The sequence below is a fragment of the Bos taurus genome, chromosome 7 (genome assembly GCF_002263795.3).
Source record: "Bos taurus isolate L1 Dominette 01449 registration number 42190680 breed Hereford chromosome 7, ARS-UCD2.0, whole genome shotgun sequence".
NCBI lineage: Eukaryota > Metazoa > Chordata > Mammalia > Artiodactyla > Bovidae > Bos > Bos taurus.
In genome coordinates, this window is record NC_037334.1 from 68,346,484 (window position 1) to 68,357,754 (window position 11,271).

Sequence of the window (11,271 nt, forward strand, 5' to 3'; positions counted from 1 at the left end):
TGAACATGAATGTTTATAGCAGCTTTATTCATAGTGACCAAAATTGGAAGCCAACAAAATATCCTTCAATAGGTCAAAGAACAAACTGCAGTATATTTAAACTATAAAATATTATTCACAATAAAAAGAAATGTGCTATGAAGCCACAAAAAGAAACAAAGGAAACAGAAATGCATATTGCTAAGTGAAATAAGTCAATCTGAAAAGGCTTTATACTCTATAATTCCAACTACACAGAATCTTGGAAAGGTAAAACAACAGAGACAATTAAAAGCTCAGTAATTATCACAGGTTTGTGGTGAGGAACAAATGAATGGGTGGAGCCTAGAGGATTTTTAGGGCAGTAAAACTATTCTGCATGATATTGTAATGGTGGATACATGTAATGATACACTTGTCCAAACCCTGCATCTCACAAAGTGAACCCCAATGCAAACTATGGACTTCAGTTGATAGTGATGGGTCAATATTGGTTCATCAATTGTACCAAATGTACAAGGCTTGGGAGAGATGCAGATGGTGGGGAGACTATGTATTTTGGGGAGAGGGAGGCAGACATATGGGAACTCCCCAGACTTCCCGCTCAGTTTTGCTGTGACCTTGAAACTGCTGTAAAAAATAAAGTCTATTGAGAAATATGTGAATCATTCATCACCCAAGTGTTTTTAGGTTCCAGCAGGTGCAGAAACTGCCAGACAGAGCACTCCCCATCTCAGCAGTCGACAGCACAAAACACAGAAGGTTACCTTAGAGCACTTCCTCACAGGCCAAAGGGGACTTTCTTCTTTGCTTGTTTTTTACAACTAGTGGGAGAAAACATTTAGTTCTTCGGAGGCCCAGGGATGGTCAAAGGAGACAGCTGTGGGCCAGCTTCCTGAGAAGCCTTACAAAAGCATGGCAGCATCCAGACTTTTGATTCCACGGCTGCACCAGCATCAAGCCATTGCCAAGGAAGCCGCATGGAGGACACATCTGCTGTGGCAAAGTGTCCTGCCCTTTCCCTGCTTGATGGCTCGCCTGTCCTGGACCGGACCAGTGTTGATGCACTCCTGTTTAGTTTGTATCTTTCAGGCTTTTCTAGGGTGCTTGACACACACAATAAGAAAATATGCTGTCATCTCCCTTTTCCAGTCAACCTCAACTACACATTGAAATCATCTGGGGAGACTGAAAAGACTAATACAACCTGGGCCCCACCTGCTGAGATCCTAATTTGTTTGGTCAGGGCATGGCTTCCCAGGTGATTCTGATGTGCAATCAAGGTTGAAAATTACTAGTCTGAGTCCAGTGGAATTCACACAAACTCCTACACTCCAGTCAGTCATAAAGAGGGGTAGTTTCTAATTTTGAGACGCACTTCCACTCTCATCCCAGCCCCAGCACACACAAGAAGGTTCTAGGGAACATTATTTCAGTCTATTCTATTCTATTCACTAATTGTCATGAATAAGGATTGTGTAAACTGGATGCTGGGAAACTACATACATTTCTCTCAAAAAGCTCAATATATAAAGCATCATCAATCTGAACACCTCTCATGCACAGAACTAGGTTACAGGGTCACTACTTACGGTCACAGTTTGTAGAGACTCTATTTGACAGGTCTCTCTGCCTTGGCTCCAGCACTCTATCGGGCAGAAGGAGGAGGAGGCCTCTCCGTAATACACCCCTATGTGCCACACAAGCTAGGTGGGGTGCTGGCCTCCTGCAGAGGGACCTGAGCTAGGCACTGGCACCATGCCTGGCACATGGGAGGTGCTCCATATTATTCACAGAGAGACTAAAATGGGCTGCACAGAAGTGTTCGGAGGAGGGGATGCATTCTGTCTACAAGGATGAGGTGAGAAAGTGTGAAGAGGCTAAGGCTGAGATGAACCTTGAGGGATGGCATGTCTGTTGGAGAGACAGGTGACAAGTATCTCCCCAAGACATGCTGACCTACAGAGTGGAGAGTGGGTATGTGAGGCATGTCTATCTGCCAGAGCACCACATGGAGGGGCTGCATGAAGTGGACAAGGGAGAACCTGTGAGGGGCTTATGATGGAGTAGGGACTTGTACCCACTGGGGAGCAGTGGGAGGATTTTCAACTCCCATAGCACAATCAGATCCTGGTTCCTTCGATTACACTGGTGCCTGGGTGGAAAAAAATTTAGGGACTATTGGGATCACCCAAAACACCAACAGAGTTGCAAAGCTGTTAGGTTCTTTGAGAAGTGCCAAGGGAAGTTTACAGTTAGATCCTTGGGAATTCTAGTGTTAGATTATTCCTCTTGCAGCCCCATGTCCACCCTGCTCACATTCTACACCAATGCTACTAAAAGCACTCTCTGAATTTTTCTCAGCTGTCACTACCTTTGCAGTAGGTGCCGCAATGACTTTGTCTTACTTCTTCAGATCATCTGATGTAATCAAGAATCAAAGAAGAAACAGTCTAGAGAAGCTTTGTATCCTAAGACTTCCTCCCTCAAAGCTGTCCACAACCAACTGCAAAAAGACTTTGATCAAACAGAGAACAAAGGATAAACAGTTATTCCTTCTAGAGAGTACTAGGAACCTAGAAGAAATAATTCTGCAAAGCTAGGCTATGAAAGCCAGATAGAAAATATGCTTCCCCCACATTGTTAGGGTGTTCCTAAATTTTAGGGACTCGGAGCAATTTCTTTTACCTTCTAAAATCCATCAGAATACCCACTCAGTCTAAATATAAAGGGTTCATATCCATTTCCTGAAATTTACGGTTCAAATAAAGTAGAAATAAAGGATTATTGCATGCTCTACTTCTGTATATTCTTTCATGAAATCTGAATGTTTTTGTAAAAATGTAAAATAATTTGTAGACACTTATATTCTGTGATTTAAACAAACAAAAAACAAATTCCTAGGTCTTATCTCTCTTATTGAATCAGAATCTCTAGGAGCAGAGACCAGGAATCTGTATATCAATGAGCTCCCAGTTGATCTAACTCACTGCCTCTCTGACTTCAGACATCTACCTAACTTTTGCCATACTCACATTGTCCATTTGCCTTTGTTCACTCAAGTTGTTTTAGGTTAACTTTAAAATTGTAGTCATCCTAAGTGATGTCCACCAAATCATAGTTTTGAAGCATTGTTTTCCAAAAATGCTTGTTAAAACACACAACTATTTTAAAAATCCATTTTGGACTAACTGAAGGTAGTACATGGTCCACTCCACTCATTCAAAGCTGTAAGTTTGGGAAGAGTGGTTTAGCTGCTTCTGGGTTCCTGTGATCCAAACTTTGGCCTTCTTATTTCAGGACCTACCTTCCTAGGCCTGGTGCCCTCACACGGCTCTACGGAAAGTGCCTCACTGCCAGGACCCTACCCTGTCTTTCCACACGTACTCTCTCCCGTCACCCCAACCAAACTGGATTTTTATATCTGAACTTAGGACAGTATCACTAAAGCATGTTAATAAATGTTGAAATATAATTTGTAGGTTTAACCCATGACAGCAAAAATGCTTTGATTTTCAAGAATGGAATTCTCCTCATAAACATTCACACAGCTCTTTGCATCAGCCCCTGAAACAGCACACATTTCTGCAGCTTCATTTCTTTTCAATCTTCCTCACTCACTCTGCCTCAGCCACACTGGAGCATACCTTACTTTCTTCCTCTTAATATACAAGCTCTTCCTACCTCAGGGCCTTTGCACTTGCTGGATTTCTTCCACATGTCTGCCACCTACACATTACTTGGGTTTCAACTCAAAATCCCTACTTTCTGAGAGGCAGCTCCTGACCAACCCAGTAAAGTTACACCAATTCCCCACATTCCCATGCCCTCCAGGGATCCTCTGTCATCAGTTTTTAACCAAGGGTGTTATTTCCTCTAAGGAGACATTGGTAATGTCTACAGACATTTGCAGTTGTCACTATGTGGGGGGGGGGGGGGTTGGTGGGGGGGCACACAAATACCCTCTAGCAAATAGAGGCCAGGTATGTTGATAAGCACTCCTATAATGCTTGCACAGTGCCCTCCCACAGTGCATTATTTGGACCCAAATGCCTTGTTTGAGAAATTCAGCTCTGTCAGTGTGTTATGCTTTTCCTTATCATCATCAGCACCAGAGCAGATGGTGTATGGGTTTCCTTCCTATTGAATGGAGCTCCTTGGGAACTGGAGTTCAGGGTTGTTCCTTGCTCCACCTCAGCACCTAGAGGAGTGTCAGGCACCTTGACTCTCAAATCTGGCCTCATTTGCCCTTGTCCTGAGAGCCCACAGCAAGTTGAAGATGCCTGGACTCAGTAAATGGTGAGGATAAGAAAATATGTCACTTTAGAAAATGAAAACAAAAATGTGTTCAATTAATGAGTGTGCGTACAAATGAAATTTGTGATGAGGAGTCCCTCATGATTTCAAGGACTGACAAAATTATCTTCGCAGCCATCAGTGAAAGACTGGTTCTTCTGCTTTTAAAGAAGAGCAAAATTTCCTAAGTTCAAATATATGGTTTTAATTACACCAGTATCTTAATGTCCCTAGACCAACAGGAGAAAATGGAATCTCAATGGTCTCAAAAAAAAAAAAAAATTCAATACATTCTATTTGATCGGCACTTTTAAAGGAAAGAATTTAATGTTAACTTAATGTTAAATACCTCCTCTTCCTTCCCTCTAATCCATTCTCCCCCTCAGTTATTGACAAATTTTTCTATAGCATAAAATGATAGCCAAATTACCCATATAAATTCTTCTAGAACAGAACTGTTATTCAGAAACATAATAAAAGGGACCATATAATGAGAAACCTGTGAACGCAATACCACTGAAATTCTTTATTGAGCACTGATGCTAGATCTCCTATCTATGAGAAACTCTATAAACAGAAACCCGTTGTATTTCTGAAATGATTTTCAGTTTCATTTTTTCACAAATATCATGTCATTGAAATTACCACTATACACCAATGTAAGTGTGGGAATAACTTTCATAGGTGCAAAAAGAAAAAATCAACACAACATTTTCAATCAACTACACTTCATTTAAAAATATATTATAAATAAAGCATAAAGAATGATCTACTCTAAAGTCATCCAATGTTCTTGGTGCAATTTGGGATTAGAGCTCAGGGCCTGTCTCTAATTCTGAGTACTGCTTGCTTTCTCCCATGCTCCATGTCTTGTTTCACAGAATGCTACTGGGTATGCCAGTAGTCACTGTGCTCAGGGGATTCCAACAAATTTTGGAAATGCTGGATTAAACAAAGTTGAGTAGATTTCCAGAACTTGTAATGTGCCATCACAAACTTTAGGAAGGACTTGCAGAAGATAGCACAAATCATAAATTCAAAGCCCCACAAGTAACAAAGCAGGTAACAAACATGAGGCTGCAGGCAAGGCAAGGGCTGAGGGGTGTGGTGCCATCTAACGGGGCCCTGGCTGCGTGGGGATGTTGCGCAACGTTGTTAGGGCTTTCCTGACAAGTTACAAATCCGGGCTTTAATTCGACATCTCCATCTTTGTGCACATTGTCTTGAATTAAAAAAAACAAACATCATTGTTGGAACATAATTTTTAAAAACAGATCAGTGTGGTTCCATTTATGAAAATTGTATGCAATGTTTAGCCATCTTCATTGCCATGCATACATGTTGTTAAGTTACTTCAGTCATGTCTAACTCTTTGCAACCCTATGGACTCTAGCCCACCAGGCTCCTCTGTCCATGGGATTCTCCAGGCAAGAATACTGGAGTTGATTGCCATGCCTTCCTCCAGAGTATGTTCCCAACCCAGGGACTGAACCCACATCTCTTATGTCTTCTGCATTGGCAGATAAGTTCTTTACCACTAGCACCACCTCTTCATTGCCCACATAACCTTTATTCAGAGGTCCTATTAATTTTCTACAACTCTGCAGAAGTTTAAAAAACGTTGCCTTCAAAAACAACCATCCAGCCCTCATGGACCACTTTGGTGTGAGCAGCTCTGAATACCACTACCCTTCCCCCCACCAAAAACAAAAACAAAAAACTCAAGAATGAGTTATTTCAGGTGAAGTGAAGTGAAATTAATTTCCAGCCTTCTTAGCTGTTCATGCAAAAATACTTCAAAGTGACTAAAACCAGCTTTACTTTTTGTCTTTGACTAACTCTTCTGGAAAAAAACAAAAATTTAATTGAGTTGTGAAAAAGATATAACACAGGAATTGATTACATATGGAAAAGACCCTTTATCTTTCCAATATAATTTTAAGAACTGAAGTGGTTTGAGGATGATTTAGCCTTTTGGTGGAAACTGGTAACATGATCAAAGAAGACTATTATATTTGCAAACTGGCTTTTCCAAAACAGAAAGCCTCTTTTGTTACTCCCTCCCTCTTTTCTTTTCTTTCCTTGTATTTATTTCTGCCTTGCCTCATTCTAAAAATTCTATCAGAGCTTACCAATTGTCTACATAAACACCTAGAACTGTAGCACCAATGCAGCAGAAACAGCATAAATCACACGGCAATTGATTTTCTTACCCTGGTGTCTCCATGGATCACTCACTACCCTACCTTCTTCTAACTGCAAAAATACCATTCTGGTCCCAGGGAAAGCACTTAACGCCTTCTATTTCCAGAGCCCTGAGAAACCGGATCTACCTCTAATGGCAAAATCACATTCACTTCTATATTCCCAAGGGGTAAATAGAAACCTGTACACTCCCATGATTTGAAACCCTTGATGTCCTAAGGAATATAACATTTGGAGTCAATTAAAAAAAAATCATGAAATGCTTCCATGTTAAGTCCTTTAAGTACCAAATTAAATTTGCTGATTTTAAGTTGTGGTCAGCTCCTCTCCACAGCTTTATTAACCAAGGTCCAAGTGTGTTTTCTGCCTCCCCAATGAGAATTCTTGATGGATAACAGGATTCATAGGGTCTAAAGAGAATGTACAATTCTAAAGTGTACCTTTCATGTTTTGCAGAGATTTCTGCAATGACCAGAATGACTGACTCAGTTTTAATACAAAAAATTAGGACTGTGTGATAGAGGTTGATTGTGCACAGATGATCTAGACCCACTCTACCCAATGTTCTTGACTCCGTGGAATGTCATCAGAAACTGACCAAAGATTTGTCCTGCTGCTTGAAGGATTCTGACATAGTGATATCTTGGCACTGTCTTCTACATAATGCCTTAGAATCTGGGCCCACGACTTAATGAGAGTCATCAATAATGTAGGCATTATCTTCTGCTTGGATAGGCTTCAGAGCTGCATGTTTCAAAGCTCCAATATGAGACTCCTTCAAGGGAATCACACTGTAGAAAGAATAACAAGATTAAGAGAGAAACACTTCTCGAGGATGAGGAGCACAGTTCTTTATGTTCAGGCAATACTGGGTATTTGCATTTCCTAGGGCATCATTCAGACAGCCTATGAAGTCAAAAGAAGCTTCCAGATTTCATGAATATGAAGTTTTAGGAAAGTCTGTTTAATAAAGTGATAGAAGTCCTCAGCAGTCATTTCAAAATCTCAGACTTGTCTCCTTTAAGAGACTTATGTAACAGAAAACAAAAATTGAAAATGTAAGAAGACAAATACCAGACATCAAGATGAAGTACTAAGCCAGGATGCTCATTCACAAAGATGGCCAGGGAATGGTTTGGTTGGTGTTTTTCTGAATGGGGACTGTGACCCTTTAGAGAAGGCTAAATTAAATCTATTTAGTGGTCTATATCCTATATTTAAGATAAATATATATCAGCATACAAAATATCAAAGCATACTGGATACAATAAAATACCATTGCTTCATCTAAGTGTGTACTAGATCATGCAGCCAAAATTCTTACTGTGTCTTAATGGTCAAAATTGGAAAGCTATGAGTTAGATGACTTTTATAGCTTGTATGCTCACACATCAAGGGTACAAAAAGGTAATCTATGGGGCTTTGATACAGCTACTTTCTTAGAACTTGTACGCAGTCACTATTTTCATTACCTAAGCCTGCCCATAAATGATATGAAATGCACTGAATCTTCACTCAGCTCTGATCTTTAAACAGATTAGTCACATATATGTAGAAACAGTGTAGGTGTCTGTGGCTCAAAATAAGTCAATGTGATAAATTAATAGCTGCCCCCAAAATAACATGATGAGGAAACCCTCAGCTTTGTTTTGTTTTGTTTTGTTTTTGTAAGGTATTTTCTACAATAAATATTTTCTTTTCTAATTAGGGGATAAAAATTGAAAATTTTAAAAATCTAAACAGTGAAAGGACTAAGAGGATGCTATTTTCCATTCTTTTCTGCCTATAGGGAGTATTTATTTTTCTTCCATTTTTGGAAGCAGACAGTCAAAAACTTCTATAAGTCTGGGTTTTGGACTCTAGGAGACCTATTCTGGAGCCTTTTAACTGCTGTGTGATGTGACTTTTGATATTACTCAACATCTCTAAACCTGTTTTCCAAACTGTAAACTAAGACTAATACTAGTGCCTGTCTCACAGGTTTATTGATGTGAAGGGCATGTCTGCAATAATAAAAGTCAACATTTATGGAACAGTTGCAATGTGTTGGTCATTGTTCAAGGCATGTTCTGTGGACTGGCTCATGTGATTAACTTAGGTATAGGAAAGACTGTACAAACATGAAAGAGAACTAGGAATAATGAAAGAGAAACTAGGAATAATGGCTGGTGGCTTAAGAGGGATGGATTTTCTCAAAGAAAGACTTTGCCTAAAGCCCAAGCTGGACCAGATAAAGCAGGCTGTTTGGATTTGGAAGTAGGCGGAGAAGGCAGTGGCACCCCACTCCAGTACTCTTGCCTGGAAAATCCCATGGACAGAGGAGCCTGGTAGGCTGCAGTCCATGGGGTCTCGAAGAGTCCGACACGACTGAGCGACTTCACTTTCACTTCTCACTTTCATGCATTGAGAAGGAAATGGCAACCCACTCCAGTGTTCTTGCCTGGAGAATCCCAGGGACAGGGGAACCTGGTGGGCTGCCGTCTATGGGGTCGCACAGAGTCGGACACGACTGAAGCGTCTTAGCAGCAGCAGTGGTTTCCCACCTTTACAGATGTTTGGGCAAATGACTACAGGGATGTATACAAAGAGGATTTAACTTTTTATTGGGCCGTGGGGTAGATTTACACAACTGTAAAGTCAAATGGTTTTCAGGCCACACAACTAATGTAGTTGAGCACAGCAGGCTGGGTATGGAACAATAGGGGATAGTGAGACCTTGGACAGCTGGAGGCAAGTCCCAGCTTTGTGGGTCTTCAGCCTGGAGGTGTCCTCCTCCAGATCTTTGCAGAGCTGCCTCCTGCTCCCTTGGGGCTCACTCACATAGCCTACTGCCCTGCTCTGTATTCCCCATGGTATGTCTCTGGAAGTCCTGTAAGTGCCCTTCTTATTCATTTACATGTTTTCAGTCTGTTCTGCTCATCTCTTTGGAATATAATAGGGACTCAATAGACATGCAATAAACAGAGCAATGAATTAAATCAAATAACAAACCAAACAACCCACTCAAATGGCCCGTGAAACAAAATCTGCAGTTTAGTTCTCTTGCTCTAAAAGGTCTCGTTTCAGGTGCCGTTTCTGTACTGTTCTGGCACATGTGCAGAAAACACAGAGATGTATTCTCATCACATCACTGAAATCATTACTGGAAGGTTAGACAGCAATGGAGATTCTCTATATACTAGATTTTTCAGAATCGAGAGTATAAAATGGAGAAGTCAGAAGGAAAAGAGAGGGACAGAGACATTTTCCTTATTTTTAATAAGAATACCAAAAGGCATTGACACAAACTCTTTCAAACTTACCATAGTAGCTCCATCTTGTTACCCAGGCAAAGATATTCTAAACTGGATAAGAAATGAAGAGAAAATTAAACATATAAGCTAAAGAGTTCATGAGATTTTTTTCCCCAATAAGTATATTATTACTGTTATTACCTTAATATGAGAAAAATAGGTACAGATATCAGACACTGAAAAAATTAATTAAGAGGAAAGAATATTTTTAAAATGAAGGGGAAACAAATCAATCTGGGCTCTTCCCTAATAACTTCAGATAACTTTTCTTGAATCTCTAGGAGCCAAATAAACCCCTTAGTGGAAAGTGTCTTATGATTATTAGGGTTAATGCATTCACCCACATGCCCTAGCTTACTTTAATATAGTCATATTTCACTGTAAAAAAATGGGAGGTTGTGTTTCTCCTATAGATGACAGGTTTTACACACACACACACACACACACACACACACACTGGTGGAAGGACACCAGGAGGCCCTAGGTGGCTGCCTTGTGAAACCCTTTGTTCTCTTCTTAGCCCTGAAATCATGTATCCTCCCAATGGCTCATTTGGTTCCTCTGTTAAGTGGGTATTGTAAAACTCTCAGCAATTTCACTCCCTATAGGAACAAAAATTGGTTATTGAAGGAAGGGGAAAAGGAGGAGTGAACAAATCTTGTATATTACACTGGTTTGTTGATATCCAAATCCCAACTCTACCTAACCAATGTTTAATTCTCCATATTTAATTTCTCCCATGGAGAACTTAAGTATCATGTTTCTCTTCACTGGGAAGATAATTTTAAGATAAATAAAAATAAAAAAGAACAAGGTAAGAACCAAGGAAATTACGTGAAACCAAAATCATATGGAATATAGGGCTACAGGTCGTTTGGCTCAAGAATACTCCTGTGGGCACAGTCCTGAGGTGACTTACTTTTGTTAATCCAGAATACCACAAATATGAGCAATACTACCAAGACAGCAACAGAGATTCCAATGGAGACTCCCTTGTCGGTGCTCATCCATGGACCTTGTACCAGCCCCTAAAGAAGCATCAGCAGATCAAAATCAAAATAAAAAACAACAAAATAAAACCATATTATTAGAATTATGCATAGAACACACTTCCTAAAATAAATTACCCAGATATATTTATTAACATTTGGCTAGTTTGTTATCATGAGGGGTGAGACCAAATGATCTGAAGTTATAATCATATGGTGAAATTCTAAGACAATTTAAAATTCAAATACATTTGGGGTGGTGGAAATGTATATCTTGCTTGTGATGGTATTTATAAAGGTGTATACATTTGTCAAAACTCAAACTGTACATTTCAAATGAGCCAGTTTTATAATATGTAAATTACAAATACTTTTAAAAATGAATAAGGTATTTCTGTATATACTATTCTTATGATATTAAAACAAAAAATGTTTTTTCTCATGTAAGTTTGACACATTTTTTTAGTTCTGATATTTATATATTTATTTATATATATATATATACACAC

The 11,271-nt window shown here is 39.7% G+C and overlaps 1 long non-coding RNA gene across 1 annotated transcript; it reads right to left on the reverse strand.

Moving 5' to 3' along the window:
- Positions 1-4,516: 4,516 nt before the first annotated feature.
- LOC132345780 (uncharacterized) lies at positions 4,517-11,144 on the reverse strand. Its single transcript, XR_009495330.1, has 3 exons — positions 10,693-11,144; positions 9,783-9,824; positions 4,517-7,271 (listed from the first exon to the last, which is right to left on the reverse strand). It is a non-coding gene; the product is annotated as an uncharacterized lncRNA (long non-coding RNA).
- Between the last annotated feature and the right edge of the window lie 127 nt (positions 11,145-11,271).